Source organism: Hyalella azteca, unplaced genomic scaffold (genome assembly GCF_000764305.2).
Source record: "Hyalella azteca isolate HAZT.00-mixed unplaced genomic scaffold, Hazt_2.0.2 contig9610, whole genome shotgun sequence".
NCBI lineage: Eukaryota > Metazoa > Arthropoda > Malacostraca > Amphipoda > Hyalellidae > Hyalella > Hyalella azteca.
The window spans coordinates 41,753-63,192 of NW_025939678.1; the positions used below are offsets into that span (position 1 = coordinate 41,753).

A 21,440-nucleotide genomic window follows, 5' to 3' on the forward strand; every position below is an offset into this window, starting at 1 on the left:
TAGTTCTGGACCGGTATTATATACGGTTTTATTTACGGTCGGCGAGTAACATGTAATTCGCTGCATGCTGGAACCTGGCGGCATTATGTAGCATTGGCAGTAATTCAGCTCGTACACTTGCTGAAATTAGTGTATTTTTGCTGTCTAAAAGTCTTGAGAGTAAATGTATGCACTGCAAATGGTTAAAATTACATCAAATTTAAAAATGTATTATAGACTTACAATGGGCCTTTGTGGCCTTTTTTGTAAGCTAAATTGGCCTTTTTCTCTCGGCTCCATCTGGCAACCCTGCAGCTGCCTTCTGCTTTGATGTCAGTTGTCTCATAGCTGTCGTCCGCGCTGGCTTGTACGTCTTTTGCGCTCTAGCTAGTCCTCTTTGCAAATTGAGTATAGATTTTGGGGCTCAGTTCTGTGTTGAGTTGGGCTAGACGAGTTCATTGACGTTGTTACGTTTAATTTGTAGTTCCCCTTATTTGGCAACTATTTTTCTAGCCCGGAAACTAGGCTAACAAGCTTGCCTAGAAACACAAGATCCCTTTACTCCCTTAGCAACAAGGTATCCCTGCGAACTTTCAGTTTAATCGTATGTTGTCTAATTTAACAATATAAAATACGTCAACGAGTTCACAATCAAAATTCTAAGACGGAAGTTCCAGCAATGCTTGCTGTTGAACTTGGTGAGTATATACCATAGATTTTAGTACGATGTTCGTTTAGTCGTGCCAGCGCCGGCCGTTGGGGCCACTCGTAAATCTGCACGCCGTGGCAAGCAATGAGCCCTGGCAACAGGCGCGGTGTGCCCGACTGCAAGCAGCTCCCACGGCATCTAATATTAACCAGTCTGTTCGACTGACTATCATCTGCAAACGAACATTCGTTTAGGCAAACGCCTGACATACGTTCATACCTCTGTTTGTTTAATAAATTTTGAGTCATGCTTGCATCACATTAACCTTCCTCAAAATGTTGATAACGTTAGCGAAATGGGCGACTTTAAGCCCAAAACATTTAAGGAGTTTTCAGCTTGAAAGTTGATTAGAATATACTTGCAAGTATTGCATTGTAACATAATGTCGCGCGTCTGTCACCGCATCGATATTATAGGTGCAAGATTTTGTTGTCTTTCCATCAGAATGAATTTTGACCCCTCTTGCAAGCACATCATGTGCTTGATGACTACGTACTCTTCCCTATCTTCTTCGTCCTCGCTGGAGGGTATTGATTATGCTTACATTCAAGCATACGAAGCTAGATACGACCTTCACGCTGACACCTCAAGGCACAGTTGTGACTGCTCTATACTTACGCGATTGCAAGCACCAGTAAATGCTTATGTCGACCTTATCTATGTCCTTGTATATACTATCTCTGAGACTCCGCTGAATAAATACACTCTAGTGAAAGCCTACTGAAGGCAAGAACATTATGCGTCTCTTGATTTGTTCAGTTATATTTTTAATTTGTGGAAGGAGATGAAGAAATAGAATCCTGTCGAGGCCTGTCAGCAAACAAAGGCAGCGTAGCAACGATGACAATTACTACAATTTGCACTTCTGTAGCTGCCATTTATATTTGTTACCTACGGGAGAAAAATTAGATATCAAGTGGAATTTTCCTTTTTCAAATCTTTGAATACATTTTTCGTTATTTAATCATAATTCATACCATTGATTTTGTAAGTAATGTATCATTAGCATAATTATTAGAATTTATAATAATAATTTCTTAGGGATTTTTTAATACGAAAAGTTATCATTTTCTACACATACTAAAATTGAAGGAAATCTTGATGCAAAATTTTCTACCTGTGCACCTCTTCAGAAGATGTTTGTACATGCATTGTCTACTCCATACATATACACATAAAAATATGTGAAAAATAGTAAAACTTTATTAGGATTTTTGATGACGAAAAAGTGGAAATGTTTCAAACCAAAGACATTTGGTTCTGTATCCTAAACAATGTTAGAAGAAATGTATTGAGATGAAGCGACAGCTTTTTACTAATATGAAGTTACTAGAAATGAATGGAAGTTTACTGAAGTATAGAGGATATCAAGTCCTTACCTTAAACATTTGTCGACTTCTCGAGTTCTATCCTTGTCCCTCAGGATGTCAATATCGACCATTATAGGGATAACTTGGTATCCACGTATCTTCTACTTAAACTTTATTCAAAGGATATTTTCTGTTTATTTTATTCAAAAGGAAATAAATAACCAGATGAAGTATGCAATAGCTGAGTTAGAAATGGCTGGTGACCGTTAGACGCTGTGTATAGAGTGTCAGAGTTATGCTTCTCGCTCTCACGTTCTGTGCTTGCCAAGGCCAAGATGTCTAGCTTGATATCTGCGCACGTATGCGTGCAAGCGCTCTTCTTCACAAACAAGCAAGCTTGCTAGTTTTGGGCAGCTATAATTTTTAATGTGTATAATATAATGTGGATTATTTTTATAATTTTAATGTGTTTTTAATATTTGCCTTTACTTGTTTGTAACATTAAAATGAATAAATAAATACAATGCAATCGTCAATTTACAAACTCTCATCCAATAGACTTTTGTTAATATCTTTCAATGCGGTTGATTAAAGCTTTGTAAAGCCTAGACTTTTCAGTGGATATTAGTAGCGATGAAAAATGTTCAGAAGTTATTATGAAATGTAGTTAGTATTCAAAGGTGAACTTCACCTCTGAACACGGCCGTAATTAACATCGTTCTGGCTTTGTGTTTTGTTCATTGCGCGATAACCTCTTATTAGACTAAGCACTCGATTGTAGGAATTGCTATTGTCTTGTTGTTTAAAATCGAAACTAATTTGAATGGTTAAAATAGTTCGTTGCACTTGTGCTTGTGATATGTAGCTTCTTCCTACAGAGCTCCGTACCTGGATTATGAGTATCTATTGGTAAGATTAATTATCTACATACCCGTACAGTTATTAATGATGACAAAAATTAAAAACATTGAGTACTTTTAATAAAAAGGTGAACTACCAGTTGTAATGAGTATTTTAGTTAATTATAATGATTATCTACTGCTAGTATTAATAACTAGCGAGAATTTAATGGTAATATTAGCTATTATCTGCTGTTAAATGAGGAGTATCTAACGTTAGTAATGTAATTGTTTTAAATTCTGTGGAATATCAATTGTCCATAAATAAGCTATTGTATTTAAAATGGTGAGTGTACATCCTGGAAGTAATTTAGTACCGTATGTGATTTAAGTTATGTATTTTTTACGTGATTATCATGTATTTTTTTACGCGAGTATCATGTTCTATTAGTGATGCTTGGTGACTTCTAGTTTTTGAAGTTACCGCTGCCGTCGGAAATTTAAATTATATTAAATTAATTACGTGAGTCGTATAAGTCGAATCAACAGATTAAACCGCCCTAACTATTTCTTATGTTGAAATTGAAGCGGAGTTCTAATTTCGGTTTTCAATGGAATTGCTGTTCAATTCATTGTTATTAACTCTCAAAAAATGTTTCGAGTTAATGCAATCAATCGCATCATTATTATTGATGATGTTGTAAAAACATCCTCGTTGAAGACAATGTGCATGTTCATATTTTATAGCTACTTAACTCATCTGATTGAAATGTTCGGGCCAAAACCTAGTTTTGATTTGCTGCTACTTAATTAAGTATAGCTCCCATGTCGATGAGGATGTTAAATAGTTGAAACCTCAGATATTGACTTATAGTTAAATTCGTGCTTGTTTTATTAAACCACATGCATATGTTTTTATGAATTGTAATTGAAATCGATTTTATGTCTTTCGTTCAGAACATGCAACCTATGGCGTTTTTGAACTGATAGAATCTGAACTACGAGCACATTTAAAAAGTATGCAGAACGTGTGTGTGTTTCTTAAAAATTAAACGTAGCTTGAGTGCAAGTTTGTGAACATCTTAGAAATGCAACAGAATTGTGAAGAATATTGATGAAGAAGCCACGAGAAACATGTATGATTAATCTACTGTAAAGATAAAAACAATGTTTTACTGTTGCCGACCGAATAATACAAAGTTAGATTTTTCACAGCCTGCTCGTTCCCATGCTACGATAGAAAAGGGAACGTGAATTTATTTACTTATTTAGAACGCAGTTTTCCTATACAAGATTGAGGCTGTAAGCATTGATAGTCCGACTTTGTAGCTTCACACGAATCCACACGATCCGGAAGATGATCATTTATTAGATGATAAGTAGACAGTGTCGAATAAAAATGATAACCTCGCAACAAGTTCAAGCGCAAGTGTAAGAGATCAGAGGTTGTTATGTGTGCTTCGCTTAAATATCACACAGCTTGTTTGAGGCCTCATTTACCATTGCAACCTCCTGAATGAAGCTTCTTCATAGATTGTATGTAATAAAGACAACAGAACTGGCTTAATTGCACTGTACGAGGTAATGCCACAAATATCTAAGGAGCCATTGTCGAGGTCTAGTCAATTTGCTACGTCGTTTGACGCGGTGTTTGAATTCAATTCAAGAACGTGTGAAGCATTTCTCATTCATCCAATGATGGATTATAATATTTCATCTGCAGTATTAAATTGTGATGACAGTACATTACAACGCAGGCATGTGTGTGTACTGGTATACGCCGCTTTGTGTTTGACTGAAGCTTTAATAACACAATATACTGATTCCCAACACTTAGTTGCAGAGTGCACACATGGAAGATAATTGTTTGTATTCCGTTCTCATAGCAAGCTTTACTGGAATTTTTCGGTACTTACATGTTCATTGTGAGCGTCGACATAACTTGCTTGTTACGTTTGTTCTAGCGAGCCATTGCATATTAAACTTACAGTTGAATATTTTTGTCCCATCGAGGAATGAATGCATGCCTGAGCGTATTGCATTACAGTTTGTATGTATGTTGTTATCAACAAGCTCAGTACCGCGGTCCTGCGTTGTCGTCGAGGTTCCCTACACCAAGCGGCAATATCTTGTTCGCTTCCTCAGACGCATTGGCTTGTAAGGCAGTCTATTGAAGCCAGCTTGCATTACTTGTGCCAGGGAACTGCAAGTCGAGATGTTCTTTTAAGAAAGGCACGTACATGCAAGTCGCGTATGGTTGCTCATTAGCATTTGCGATACATCACACTTTTTGAACGCGACTCCCCTAGTCCTTGACTCTAGCGGCCGCAGACGCTACATAACCGGTCGGACTTAGCGCTCGGTGTACTCGACCAAGTGTATACTCTGGCTGGCGCCTTCGTATGCTTTACGAAGTACATTGCATACCAAATTCACACTGGTTATTTATCACCTTTTAAACTTCGATAATCTGTAAGGCAAGGCGTCTATTTAAACTGTCTTTGCTTCTCAATCTAGATTAACGGCTTAATTCATGAACTTTCTCATGTGCTCGTGCAGGATTGCTTATACACTCGTACAGTTGGCAAACTGTTGAAGGGCAGATTTTTTGTGAGCTTTACTACAGACCTTGTATTTTTATTATCATTTGTTCAAATTCTAGAGTATATGTAGCTAAATAATATTTTCTAGATTACATGCCTACTCTTCTGGTCCAAGTGACATTTTATCATATTTAGTGTAATATACAATTGGTAACAATTTACATTGTATGGGTCGCTTGACGTAATAGAACAGAAAATTTGTTTCTGTTATATTGAATGGGTTTTATGCGTCAGAAAACGGATTGTACGCTGCTGTAAAAACCCTCGCTGTTTAGCATAGTTTGCAATTGGAAACCCAGCACTTGGTAAGCAGTTCAGCGTTGACTACGTTATGCACTGGGTGTGCAAGCGTCAGCATATTTTGTTTATGAAAACATGAGTCACAAAGGCATTAGTTGCTATGCTCTGTTATTGGCGGGCGAAAAAGCTTAAAGTTAGAGCGTTCATGTTTCGTGCACTGAGGGCTAATGAACGTGTTGCTATCGACTCACTCGCTCAACATGTGAGACGTCAAGCTAGCAACACGCATTTATTCAAAGATTCTATCATAATGAAAATATATTAGGTATCATTTGCGCTAAATTGTTCATTTTCAGTCGCACGTGCACTCGATGCATCAATCTGGAAAGCAAGGAAAATTAGCTACGAACAACGCCATAAATCAAGCTCAGTGCCGCTGATTTGCTGCGGTCCCTGCGGCGCCGATAAGCGCGCTGATACAAGCGCGATTTTTTATCAAAAATCTTGGCCGATCTATCGNTCTACCAGCAACTCTGTTTACGTCCCGCCTCTACCAGCAACTCTGTTTACGTCCCGCTTCTACTGCTGATGTTTGCCGTGCAGCTCAAGGGGGACTTATTGAACATTTATAAATATGTAAAAACATATAATCTTTATCTTTGCATTGTTGTATAAATTATTCATTTTGATTGTAAACTTGAATAAATTACAAATTTATTACATTGGGTCCATCATTAAGAATGACCCTGTACATTATTGAAAGCTGTTGGATGAAGATTATAATTTCTTTGTTCTTAATTAGTCTAATGAATTGAATTTATTGATCGAAAAATCCACTATTATTCCTATCGTTCGTGATTCATTTGAGCTCTACTCTGGCTTAATAAATTCTACCCTATACAATCATGTTTGTTAATATATACTAGGTAATTTCAGAAACAGTTGCATTGTGGACCTTTTTTTAAAACACGTAAAATCCGAATTATTTACTTTATATTGTACGAAGAATATAAGAACGTACACTGTTCCTAATGTCGTTTTGTCTACCGTAATAGGTTTTGTCTTGATGAGCGTGAGATCATACAAATCGGGGTAGCCTTGAGCTCGTATTTTACAAACATAAATATGTCTTAAGCTTGTGAGTTTTTTGACGAGAAATTTGATTCAAACGACAGTATTTAAATATTAACTCGTATGCTCCTTCATACACACAGGCGTAGGGCTTCGTCTTCGTGAAGTTTCTTAGACTTTCACCAATGATATTCATGAACCTTGAGAACCTCATCCTAGTGAGCCGGCAAAGCACAATTATGAGACACTTTTATATCATGCAAACCACGGGTCGAGGTGCTATTGCGGATGTCCCGCCATGCTATCACGCTATTAACTTGAGTTTTAAATCGTAACCAAGAATTTGTCGTTACAGGAAGCAGGTTGCGTGCTACTGAATTATATAACAGGAGGCATGAAAATTGCTTGATTTTTGGCCCTACATTTCCATGGAAAGAGAGTGCATATAATATCGACACTTAATTATGACTCGCAGCAGAGCTGTGACCGCTATGCTGTACACTTGATACAACGCTCTCCTGGCTGAACTATCTTTAGTTGTCATGAAATTATTTACTAAGGTGAAATAATTCATGTTGATCAGCTTCTAATTAATGTTTATGCAATTATTCATGCGAAATTTATCCATTTGACGATATGGTTCAATTTGAAAGTTTTAGCACATCAATAAATTCGCAACGATTAGAAATGAAATTTTTTACACCAGACAAGTTAAAGTAATTAACCCCAATCAATACTCCTGATAAATTACTTAACACATTTGCTCAAGGTTTGAGATATATTTCGCGTAAACCATTCTTCAATTGCTGTTGCCCTAAGCCACCATATCTTTGGCTTATGCCATAGTTAACTTTTAAGTTTTACAAGCTACGCTTTGGATCGTTTACTTTAGCCCAAACACGTTTCAGAATTTTTTTTTGAAATTATATTAGCTGTAAGATTTTATTTTTAGGTCAATTTAATCTGCGCGCGTAGTAATTTTACCGACTGTAATTTCTTTAATTTCTATTTGAGTGCTTCGGCTCATTTCTTCGTGCCGCTGCCATGTGGACGAAAGCCAACATCTTATGCCTAACCCATTGATGTTCTTATCTTCATTGCAATATCTTTATCGCTACTCAATATAATGCAGTAATCTGCGTGACCGCGCTGTCACTCTACTGCGAAATATCGTTTGCTTTTGCACGGGCCGGCTCTACCCGACGGTTGGTGGCCTCCGATATGGCGCCTGTTTCTGACCGGCAATGCAATCACACCGCCATCCCAGGGTCTCACCCTATGAAATTCGCCACAGGTTCGTATGGCTCTCGTATGCGATGGGGCGGCCCCTGCTGCTTGCATGGGCTTGCTTTAGATACCCTCGTCTGGTCGTTGATCATCCTCACCTTGTTTATGAGGGCCAGGTAATATTTTGCAGCTGCTGCCGAGCTTAATAATTTGGCTGCGTGCATGTGGACTGCGGTGAGACTGTGCCTCGAGATGAAGCCAGGAACAGGTTCTTCTTGCCTGTTCCTTGACTTATTACTGGCCTTACGCTCCTGACTTATGGCCCACTGCCTAATTGATGGCTTCTCATTGGCTTCGAAATTCGCGTGTGTCGCGCTTTGTTTCTCTTTTATTGGTGTTTACTATGTTGTTCTATCTATAATATCTTGTTTTAATTCATGCGTGTACATTGTCGTTACTCATTCAGGCCATATTTATTATTGGACCTTAGATTTTTTTTTGTGTTGTACCTGACTTTACCTTTAGAATGTATCTGCCAATTACTGAACCTTGACTTATCTATAGTCTCTTTACTATGGACGGACTTGGGTCGAGGAAACCTAAAGATATTCTCGACATTGCAATCTCTTCTCTCCCTTTGCTCGCAGAACTCCACTAAGCTATAATAGTTGCGGTACAAACCTTCATGCTAATGCTAGACACCTCCATGGTGAAGCTTATATTTTTAGAGTTTCCAATAACATGTGATTATTTACTCACAAACACCTGAACGAATGCGACTCATGATGGATGGCTCTGCGTTAGTTTATGTTAAGTTTGAACTGCAGTGAAAAGTGCATAAGTAGAACCCAGAAGTGTTCCACGCGGGTCTCACTGCACGATATTTCTTTTTATGGCGTGCTTGTTCAAAAAGTACAGATTCAATAATTTCGTTAGAATGATAAAAACTCTAATTATTTTCATAATGCCTAACTTCCTTATTCTCAAATTATATAAGGCTTAATTGAGTAGCGAGTAAACTTACCGTTACTCCCGATAGATAACATTATTTTATTATTAGGAGTTGAATGGTTTTGAAGTTACAATAATTTCATAGTATTTATTTCCTCCGCATGTTTCTTATTTACTTTTTCTTGACTCGGATATGAATGTTAGCGCGTCAATGTCAGGAATATGAATTTTGACGCGACTTGTTAAACTGCTCCGCATTTTTGCTCATCATTCACTAAACTGCCATGACTATAGGATATTCCCGCCGCTCATCGATCATTCATCAAAGTTCAATCCATTATATTCGTAGCTTGATAATCAATCAGAATTTCTAGAAGCAATTTTTGAACCAATATTTGGAATTATCCGACCTCTGCTGTGTGATTTATTCCACACATATTCATTTGTAATTTTACAATCGCGCAAAAATTTTATAAAAAATGTGACGAGCGGAAACGTTTATTCCCGAATCTTCCATTGCGTGTTGTGTGGTTCCAGCCGTTAGCTCAAATTCTATACGTTTATCCAATTCAGTAATATAAATTTTCCTCTGAATATTTTGCTGGGTTTTTCTCGCACGATATCAAGTCTGTTTCTATCATATGTCGTTATTTTTCTAAACTATGTAGTTAAGCATTTTGTATTGCTTTTATTAATCGCCAGACATGTCTGGCAGTGGCTTGATTTGCCTAACAATTTTTTTAACTAAACTATTTGGTAAAGCATTTTCCACTGCTCCTATCAATCGCCAGACATGTCTGGCAGTGGCTTGATATGCCTAGCAGTTCTCTAATTTCCTCTAACAACCTCAGGCGAGTCGGCCCATGTTTGCTCTAATTGCGTCGTTTGCAAACAAGCTTCGCTGGAATTTGTAGCTATTTTTTCTTTTTAATATGGATTGTGGAAGCAGTGTTGACATTTAGGAAGCTCCACCATTCATCGCATGCAAAACGATAACTTGAATTACGAATTGTATTGGCAACGGAATGTGTTTAGAATGCTGAAGTCCATGGCTCGCTTATTTATGAGTTTAGTTTTAATTTAGCTATTGTGCTAGTGGTGCTACTTCATTGCTCAAAATAAAAGAACACTGTGGTTGCTATTTTGTACGGGTGCATTTGCCGTGCGATTTAAATCTTTTCTGATTAATTTATCGTGCAGGCTCAGTCTTTTCTGCTACATTTGTCAGGTGAACTCACTCTTCGTTGGTGCATTCGTTAATTGTGCTGCTTCACTCATTTGCTGGTGCGGACGACTTACTGTCTCACTCTTTTGCTGGTGCGGATGATTTACTGTCTCGCTCTTTTGCTGGTGCGGATGACTTATTGTCTCACTCATTTGCTGGTGCGGATGACTTACTGTCTCACTCTTTTGCTGGTGCGGATGACTTACTGTCTCGCTCTTTTGCTGGTGCGGATGACTTACTGTCTCACTCTTTTGCTGGTGCGGACGACTTACTGTCTCAGTCTTTTGCTGGTGCGTATGATTTATATATACTATAGCTTACTTATGCTTGTACGCGTGACCTACTGAGTCACTCTTTTGCTGAAACGTTTGACTTGCTGGTTCACTCTTTCGCTGGTGCGATCTTGTGATTGACTTACTGCCTCACTCTTAAACTGATGACTTACTGTCTCATTCTTTTGCTGGTGCGTTTTTTTTACTGGTGAAGTGGTCGACTGTCACGCTTCTTCAGTATGGTGGGTTCAATTGCATTGCATGGGTTTAATGTGCTGTTTGTTCGCCTTACTTGTCACATAAGACGTCGGTCAAGTCAATTCAACCTTTTAGAGGTGCGTGAGTGTCTAGTTACTTAAATCCCTTCGCCTCAATGAGCTGTTTGTGCTGCAGCCAAAACTTGGTATGTTATCCTGGCATGTACACGAGACCATGACATATATTTCTGAGACATGATACTGCCATGTCTCAACTTATTTATGTGCGATATTCCTTTAATTATGCAGTTATTTGATTGAATCTAAGTTTGCAATTGAAAAATATTTTCAGAGCAGGTGTTGCGTGTACTTAAATCTTTTTCATCAGTTCGGTACCTAGCTAGACTCGAAAAAGTCTCAATGTTTTGAATGCAATTTTACATATAATGACTTGTTTGGATTTTAATATTATTCTGGGAGAGTTGTTTGTCTTTGAAATTTAGTGTTTAGCTTATTTGCGTTTTATTTTAATTGAAATTTATTACACGACAGAAGGCTTGCTTTCTTAAGAAATGGATTTTATTTCGTCGCTTTATCATGCAGCGGATCAGAAGGAAGATTAGAGTCGTTCTTCTGTCATGTTACTTTACACTAGCGAGAAGCGTTACGTCTCATAAACAAACAAGCTTGTTATTATGACGAACTCGATCATCCTTCATCACTGTTGCCTCTAAATTATTATGCAATATAGAAGTCTACATGAGTTATGAAATCCCGTGCTCCACGCTAGTCTTGTACGTTTGCAGCGTCCGTCAGCCCTATAAATCAAATCAATCCATTCATCAAAGTTGATCGATACATAATCGACCAATAAGATATCTAATTGTACAACATCACGAGTGTCTGCTTGAAAGACGTGCTATTGCTTGCAGCCAAAACCAAACCATAACTGAAGCGCTGAAGTTCCTGTTGGCGGCATGTGGTCGAGCTCTCAAAGCCAGTTTTTGCAATGGTAGCTCGCGGGAAGTGGCTTTTAGACGATTTTTTTAAACTTACTCTGCGTTTTTAGGTTATCTGTTGCAGTAATAATATGTTATCTGTTGGAGTAATATTATGTCTACCTAACGAAAAACCTCAGCTCAGTGTGTCACATTAGTTGCATTGTGTTTGGCAAATGATGTTTCTCGTTGAAGCACAGTTCAAATGTTCTCGAATAATTGTACAAGCTCTTGCAAAACAGAGACGAGCTTGAAATTTCCATATCAATACATACAAAGACCTCATATGTTTAGTTTTGAGATTGTCAATGTGTTCTGGAAATGGAAATAAATATTCCAAAAAAATATTAATTAGTGATTACACTAAAGACAATTTATACGTTGCAATTACTTGTGAGCTACGTTTGCTATAAATTTGTAAAGATTTGATAATTAATACTATGTAGGTCAGATTAATGCTAAAAAAGTCAGAGGTCCTTAATTTGGTGAGAAAATTTAACGCGACTAGAGACGCATCTTGGCCATGCTGTCGGCAGCGACTCAAGATTTGCTATTAAAGCAAATAACTCGATTTTGAAGGACTTTGCACGTTGGAAGTTAATTTTGACGAACAAAGATTTTTCGTAAGATTTTGAAAACCATGATCAATGTGTTTCGAACGGATATCGAAAAAATGCTCTAACGATATTTAGCATTGAATAAATTTAACGGCTGTATAGGTTTCTTAATTGCAGCCATAAAATATTGGTCTTGAAGGACCGTAGCATATGCGTGTGCAATCCGCAGGAATGCTAATCAGTAAAGTTATCAGCTTGCTTATATCAGCGCAATAATATTAAATAATATGCGTTTAAAAAGAACTTTTAAAAGACTACACTTCTAAAGAGGCCGGGGTCTCGGATGTTACACATGTACAATGAATATCTTTTTTTTTTTTTTAAATATTTAAAAAATTATATTTTTTAGTTATTTTATATAAAAATTATTTTTTTTTTGTGCCAATTGATTCATGCGTTGTCTCCGACTACGCAAGTGTGCAAAATTTAAGATCGATTGGACAAGTATAAATGTGGCAAATATCGATTATAAGACTTGGAGCAGACAGACAGCAAGAAAGCAAGTTAAGAGAAGTGTAGTAAAATAATCATCGAAATTTTGTACTAGATATTTTTGACACGTGCGGCTCAAAATGGCAAGGAGTTCCATTTTTTTTTATTTTTGATTTCTATTCCATACTGCGTCTTCCGTTAGATTTGTTAATACATAATCTTTGTGTGGACGGGTCATGAACTTCCTACCGGTGCAAGGTCCATGGCTCGCAAAAAGTGATTGCGTGCAAGAATTTAAGTTCACACCGACAGCCTTTGCCCGGTCTGAGGAGGCTGGCGCATGTTTCTCTCGATTCTTCGAAACAATTACTTATTTCTTTTCTTAGCACGTACAGAAAGAGATGGATAATTCGAAGCAATTTTTGCATCTTCTCAATAATGCAAACAAAGGAAGAGAAGTGAGCATTTTCATTTAAAATTTACTCATACGATGTCAAGATTTTTCTTGTATTGACTAATCAACAAACTCGTATGTCACGCAACTAGGTTTAGTTAATGCATGCAGGATTTACCACAGGACCTTAGTAGGACATTTCTTGTTACATAAATTTTGTATTCGTTTGTTTCAAATTATTTCATAGCGTCAAATTCGAATTCGCCTGTGCATGTAACGCTCGCCATCATTAACAAGTAGTATGATTCAAATGCATGCTGAAGAGCGTTACAGGTGTGCAAGAGAATACAAGTGTTCTAGTAGCACGCCATAAAATAATCTGATGTCTGCTATTCTAATACTCGTGTCTGCCTAAGCAGCTCTTCTGTCGTTGGCTCGCAAATGATTAAATTTTCTATTTTCGATGACTAAGGAATTTAATCAGTTGAGTTTCAATGGATCAATGAACTCGTTGCGCATGTAATATTCGAATTCAAATCCCAATGAATGCTTGTTGGCTGAGATATGATGCTGAGAAAAATTCAATACATTGGGGGTATTAAATTATTTTCAAGTTACAGCAATAAAAGGGCAGAAGATTTTACTAATTTTAAACATGCGCTTTCTGCAGATGAGATGCATGTCAAACACATGACATAAATGAAGTAAATAACCGTATAGAGAAAAATTTAACCATATAGAGAAATCTAATAAAACGGTTTATTGTCATAGTTCTGTTGATCGAATATTTTAAAGTGAAGCAATCGGCCAGTCATTGAAAATGATAAAAATATTTATTGTCTGTACAAGGGAACATTGTCATCAACCTTCAGTTAGCCATACTATACTAACTATGTACATGTCACGACTTCTATTTTAATATGCATATGGAAAGATGTATAATAACGATTGATTATTTTTAAAAGTTGTGAAAATCTGAATAATAAGGTATTTAAATTCGGCGTTTCAGAGCCTTCGAAGTTAATTGAATTTTTGATATAAGTCTCCAATACCTTAACTGAGGCAAGTGCGTATCACTGATGCCACAGCTGATTAGTTAACACGTGTATTTTATTCGACGCTATGAAGATCCGCTGGGCTCTGTGAGATGCCTTGGTTTTTGAGAAGTTTAATGTTATTTGTAACGATTTTGGAGGTTTTTAAGATACTAAAGTCGAATTCCAATAATTGTCGATTATTATCAACTGCATACAGATTATTACTGGTGTTAAATAGACACTATATTCTCTTGCCGAAAAGATCTCTCAAAAGATGGACCTTTTTTATGTAGAACGCTGCTGAGAATAGATTCTGTGTGACTGTATGTTTGGAAAAGAATTGTCCAGGTTTTGGTGCTGCGCTTCTAGCGGCACAACTGGAATCATTCAAGGGCTCATGCGGTTTGATTTAAATTGTACTCGAGTGACACATTTTCACCCCAGCATCTCCTGTCATCGACGCGGCACACTTGCTCGCAGCGCCGCACACGATCGCAGCGCCACTGTGGCGAGACGCAGCAACGGTCTTGAGGTGCAATTTAGGGTTGCATTTGAACCACGAATTAGGCACCGCCCCATTTGGTACGGCGGTCATAAATCTTCTTCAGCTCTCCACGGCGTATTTGTGACTTGGGATTTGGCCAAAATTATCTTTTTGTGATGCAACAGTCGTGCGATCACTTCAGGATCCCCAGTGCGATTCATTCCCACTTAAATTACTGATAACAGGGGTCGAAATTCGTATTTTCTCTTGTCTCTTGTCGGGTACGTGAGTTGACTTCACAAACCAACGTCTTTGTTGCGCGTTGTTGTTCTCAGTGAAGCTCACAATCTGCTGCCAGTCTGTTGAGTCCATTTTTCGTTACGTGTTAATGCATTCATTATACCGGGACAAATTTTTGTCCGCAAAGTTTGAAAACTTTCATTGAATATTGCTTCGGATTTTAGAAGACCATTTGATGCGTCATTCTTCTTCATTTTATTTTCTTAAGTGGCGCAACGACAAACCATTCTAGTTACAAATTCAGCATCGGAGTATTTCTTCCATTTAATATAATTGCCCTCGCATGCTGGGTTATATGAACTTGTGCCATTGAAATTAGGTACACAAATAACAGCGTAGTAAAATAGCCGAAACATTTGTTTCATAGTCTTGACTTAGTGTTTCGTTTGTCTTCAGTGATTAGGCTAGTATTTTTACACCAATTTGTAGTTTGTGTCATAACTTTCAGACGTTATACTTTGAATAGTTTTCAATAGTGTATATTTAGTTATAATTTAAATAGTGTCATATTTTCAAACGACTGGTAGGAAGTCTACGGTGAAATATACGAAATTGTGCTCTGAAACAGAACCTGAAAATGTAGAAGACTCGTTAATTTTCGTTTGAACAATCAAATATCTAACGAAATTCCGGCTGCACTTGTCTGTTCATCAAATGAATTTTACGCACGCACACCTGCTCGAAAAATATATTCTGTTAAGACTCGTCAATTTTTAGAATCAAGTGTGACTGCCTCCTATTAGCGCTGCCTCTTTTGTTACTACGTGAACGATTGTGCCTCGATAACAACGACTGACTTCATGTCTGGTTCAAATTAAATGATAATGATATGATCATTTATAAAATTAAATTTCGCCTAATTATTTCGTATAATAATGCACGATAATTAGCTAAAACTAATAATGGGACCGATTTTGTTACCTCTAAAAATGAATATGAGCCGCATTTTCGGAGTTGTTAGAGACACATATCGCCTCCCGACTGACTGACTTTAGAGTCAAATGGTAAAAACAAATTTCAACTTACCATTTCAAATGAGTTCTTTTAAAATTTGTCTTGTGTGTTCATTATTCACTTACTTTCAAATGACTCGAGGAAAGCTGAGTCAACCAGAGTAAATTCAAATCCCGAATATATACCTTTATGTAGACAGGCGTTTCCAATATCATTTTAAATCCTTCGTTCAAAATTTAAAAAATGTAATAAATTCAAATGTTGGCTAAATTAGTTCAAAAGTTTTATAATAAAGGCGAGAAATAAAGGCTTATAGTCACTGGTGCACTTTTAAAATGAAATTTGTTTAGCATCGACCTACCTACGTCAGGGTTGGGCAAACTTTTTCATTGCCGGCTTCCGCATTTCGTGTACATTGCAATTTTCGACGTAAGAAAATATAAATGCATGAATAACCTCGTGCATAACTAAGTAATTTTTTGCACAATCCTATTTCATCTTATTGTCATTTTGATTATTATAACTTGGCCATGTAAAAATTGTGAGAATCATTTCACAATTCTAACTGATAGCGGTAAGTTTTTAGAACCGGTCATTTTAGTTATTGAGGCCTTTAAAACTAATTAAATAACCATTGGTGCAAATAATACAGTGAGAACAAACTTGGAACATAAGGTGAAAATTTCAAACAAAGGAAAGTATAAATCGATGCGTGAACATCCATACGAGCCCCATAATATACTGAGACACGCCACCTGTTGATCTTTTCGGAAAATTTTATGTAGTTGTTCAATTCATTATTCCGAATTCTCACAGCTTTTAATGCTACCAATTTTACCTGCGTACTTTCTCTGAATCATTTCAAAGATTAATTTTATTTCTTATCTTGATAATATCGGTTAATTTGCTTTAAATTCAATCCCAGGTGCTTCTTCGAACCCGAAATGAATAGTTGCTTTTCTTGATAGACAACTGATAAACATTCATAACTCTTACATGCGCCTTTTTTATCGTTCTTCAAGCATGAAAGTCGCCAGGCTTTGTTTCCTGCGCTAATTTTTGCTGATAGGGAAGATGAAGCGGCCACTTTACTGCTCAATTTTCCTAGGCCCTTGGGATATCCTGCGCGTGCATGCGTTGTTTTCCTTACAAGAAATGTTTTTTTTCAGGTTTTGGTTTTGGGAGCGTGGCTGGCGCATGTGTAAATGGTATACGGATTGTTTTTTTAAGTATTATAACCCGTATCTGTTTTGATTTGGTTCTTAGACTGTATAAAATACAATAATGGACTGATTTCCAACAACTTGGTTGCTGCAATTTTTTTTTCTTGCGATGCAAAAATTTTGAAACTAAAGGCAGATTAATGACTGTGTAACTATAGGCTGAGAATCGACTCACTAATTCATCATATCATGCCGGAGTTGACCTCATTCACAGCCTATACCAAATCACCCTATGCACCCGAAATCACCCGATCGAGTGGCTTCGTTGCTTCTTCCATCGCAGAATGGTGCCGAACTTAGCATGTTCTTATCTATTATGATGGCGATGAAAACGTACGAGAATTAAAGAGTTATGAAGCTACAGTTCCAAATTTGGTAAATCCGTTGCAATTAAAAAGAAATTAGATTTTTTTACCATCATACGTTCGTTGTCGTTGCAGTTTATTTTTGATTCGAAAATCATTCGTCATTTCCTGTGAAAGTAATTAGAAATCATGATTGAAATTCACCATGCTCGTTGTAATAGCTGTGCGTCCATGTACATGTAGTCAAATTTTGGCCTAAAGGGGTTTTAGTAAACAAATTTGTTCTGCACGAATTATAATTATCAAAGAATGCAATTTTGTGCGTAACGTTAGAGGCCATAACTAGAAAAGTTCTCTACAAGAGCGATTAGTGAGAAGTTATTCTAGAGAATGAACAAAATTCCTGTTGTTGCGTCTCTCTTCCAACTACAGTAACTTTCCTCCTCTATCTGCATTATCTTTATTACGTCTGCAACATTTGTACTTATGCTTAAGTATTGCTACTGCCTTATTCCATGCATGGCTAGATCTGTCTTCCTGCTGAATAATCTGTTTTGTTTCAGCATTATTCCTATGAGCCGTTAGATGTATTCATTTATCATCACCTGTCTCCTGAGTATTTGCTCTTTCTTCATACCTGTTTTATTCGTACTCATTTGCATTCTTAAGGTATTATATCGTCTTAAAATATAATACATCATGTACAGTAATCGGTTAAGTATTTTAACTATTATATTTTTATATTATATTATATAAATTATATATTATATATTTTTCATGCTTAAATGAGTTTTAGCCATTGTTTTTCTTTCTGTAAATTATGTGCTAAATTTATTTGAGATTTATCAGCTTTCTTAATGCTTTAACTGTGCGCTGGATTGTGAAATGTTCAGTTTTATGCGAGTAAATACTTTCTGAACAGAACAAGTTTCTTAATTTATTCGATTATTGCGTGCATTTTCCATAGGAATTTTTAGAGCCTTATTAAACTGACGGTAATAAAAAGAGCTAAAAAACTATAAAAACGTAAGTCTATGTATTAAAAATTGTATGAATGCATCGCGAAAGATTAATGTTGATACAATGGCAAGGATATACGGATAAATGAACGGATACTCGATATACTGAAATCCCGGTTTATTTTGTACGTAGTTAACTTAAGCCAAATGATAAATATGCACTTAATAGATCTCTATGAAATGGAATTGAAAGATTATTTGAAATTCGTTTCGACAACTGCGTGTAAATTGTTGCATAGCCCGAGAGCCAGAGTTTTGCCAGGTTGCTTCTCTATAGCGAAAACGTCGACCAGCGCTATTACAAACAAACTTATGAATTTATACCAGAAAGCTGTGTTATTTCCCGGGGGAAATGCTGTAATAATTTTTAGTGTTAAATATCCACTTTTGCATTATTTATTATTCAGTCTAATATTTTGGGGAGAAAATAACAATGACTGCGCAACTTTTAAGAGGGGCTCATGAATATTTTTCCATTGTCTTCCTGTGTTTACTGAAATTAATAATAAAAGTATATGGTGCGTTTGCGGGTATGTATATACATGGTTATTCCGTTGCAAATCTCCTTTGGTCCATGCATGAGTATAATTTCACGAGTACATACGCCTTGAAGTGCTACACCTCTTATACGATCGAGTACATATACTCAATACGATGACGGAGTACACGAGTAGTTTCTATAGTATTTTCAAGTTTCTATAGCTTCCTTCAGTAGCAAACTATTCGCAACGCCAGAAGTTAACGCGTTCTCGACGTTCCGTTAATTTATGGCTGAGCGCAAGCTTGAAATTCCAGAAAATTTTCAATGCTGAATGCTACCAGAAAATTAATTTACTATGTTTAATTAATTTACAATGCTGAAGTTCTTTGCACGGATCTGACACTATTTTTAGTTTGCTAATTTTTGCTTAAAATGGGTACGTATATACAGAATTTCAGTGACGAGTTACTTCGTTGCCATGGTTTCCGTTGTTTCAGTTTTTAATTTTTCGAATAAACTACTCAACTCGAACCTTTATGCTGTTTTCGTTTGCTTGCGATTAGTTAAAGGCATTTTGATGAATTATATTTTTTTGTGAACTAAATAAACGGCGAATAAATTTGCATGTGATGTTCCCAGCAATGTTCTGTACATCGACTCATCGCGCGCATGTTGTGAATGTTCTGCACATCGACTCATCGCGTGTACAATGTGAATGTTCTGCACATCGACCCATCGCGTGCATGTTGTGAATGTTCTGTACATCGACTCATCGTGTGCATGTTGTGAATGTTTCAAATCGATAGTTGTAATTTATTCCGACTTAACTACAGTGGCTGGCGAACAATCATGCGCGAAAAAATGTCACGATGATCATTGACCAACATTGATCAACATTCCTATGCTTCAATTCAAAAACTAAATAATATTTATTGAATTTAGGCAAGTAGTGCACAGCTTAACTCCAAATGTTTGATGATATTCAGCAATATTTTTGCATAACGTAATTTATGTCCATTTTCAGCAAATGTTATTATTCAAAAGTTCTCCATGCAACCATTATCCATTCTCCGCGTAGGCTATAATTTGAGGGCATTTATGCGTGCATTTCACGGTGTTGGTGCGGTGATTGTTGCGCGTTGCTGGGCAGACTCGGTCCAGGCGTGGGCACTGCCACCAGTGTATATATAGACCGTACACTTGAGAAATTAATGAGATTTGTCGAAATGGCGATCAACTTCTTGCAATTGTGTGGGTATTCCTTACTCATTTAGGCTCGGCAAAAATGGCCGAGTTTTGTTACAAAACTCGGCCAAACTTCATCAGATTTTCAAACAAGAATCTACATCTCAGACAAAAACTACATCAGTTTATTTTTGTTACAAAACGTTTTTTAATATTTGAACTCTATAACCAATTCAATTTTATGAGTAGAAAGTACGGACCGTATTCCATTCATTGCAAACGGTTCGCCTGTTCGCAAGTCAGTCAGGTTCTACACTCAGAGGATTGAGTGGCTTATTGTCCTAATAGCGATGTACCTTTTGTTCTTGTGTGGGTTACAAAAAGGCGTATCCGAGATTTGCCGCTCTCTTCTTAGGCTGTGGGACGAAGGTGTCTTTTTTGGACATAATAACCCATTATTTTTCTAAGTGTAAGAACTGTTCTGTTTTATCTGATCTCACATTACGTCAGTCATGGTCTCATGGATGGTTGTGCTATATATTCTGATGTATCGGGCTATTTCTTTTAAAGCTATTTGAGATTGATTTTGTGTTTATTAGATTTTTGAATTTCCACTGGGTTTGGGTTTTTCGTTCTTTATTTTTCCCGATATTCAGTGTAGCTAACCAAACAACTTATCATGTCTGTTACCAATATCAAGCCAACGTCGGCGTTCATGCACTGTATAGTCTACGTCTGCATTATTAATTCTAGCATATTTAGCAGTGCTTTTTAATGCAACTGCGGAATAAATGTCAAACTTTAAATTTTTTTGGGTAAGCATTTTATTAAAAATTGAAATCAATTACTTTAATAAAAAGTTTGAAAGCAGTCAAAACTTTCCTACATGAGTTGCATTCATCATGTCCATCGTATACAAACCATTAACATTTGAGAATTAATAGACTTCCCATGAGTCGTCGAGGGCCATCGCTGTAGTGACTGCCTCCACAATAGCGAGAATTGCGCGTTTCGCAAATTTGCAAGGGATTTCTCATGCAATATTCTCTCGCTTCAGTCAAACGCCCTGGCGTCGATTGAGCCGCTGTTGCTAACTCGCATTGTAGCTCCTCCTCCACCTCCTCGAACCCTCAAAATCGAGGTGGGAAGGCTTCTTCCCCAGCTTTTGTCGTCCCTTGCAGTGAATCACTTAGACACGTTCAGTCGTCTACGACTTGAACGCGGACCCAAAATCCATTACGCAGCTCCCAACAACTGTCGCTTATGAGACCGGAATTTCTTGCAACTTTGGCGTAAAAGTTGCATAATTGAATACCTTGCCAAACACTTCAGTAATATTTCTTCTGAGCAGAAAATCTTTGAGCACCGAGAATATAAACTGATGTCCC

The 21,440-nt window shown here is 37.0% G+C and overlaps 1 protein-coding gene across 1 annotated transcript in view; it reads left to right on the forward strand.

Annotated features, from left to right (window-relative positions):
* The first annotated feature begins 329 nt into the window (after nt 1–329).
* Nucleotides 330–21,440, forward strand: part of LOC108681895 (doublesex- and mab-3-related transcription factor A2) — a 42,384-nt gene continuing 21,273 nt past the window's right edge. The window contains exon 1 of the mRNA XM_018170978.2: nt 330–677. The gene's annotated coding sequence lies outside the window, so the exon portion shown is untranslated. The remainder of the gene's footprint in view (nt 678–21,440) is intronic.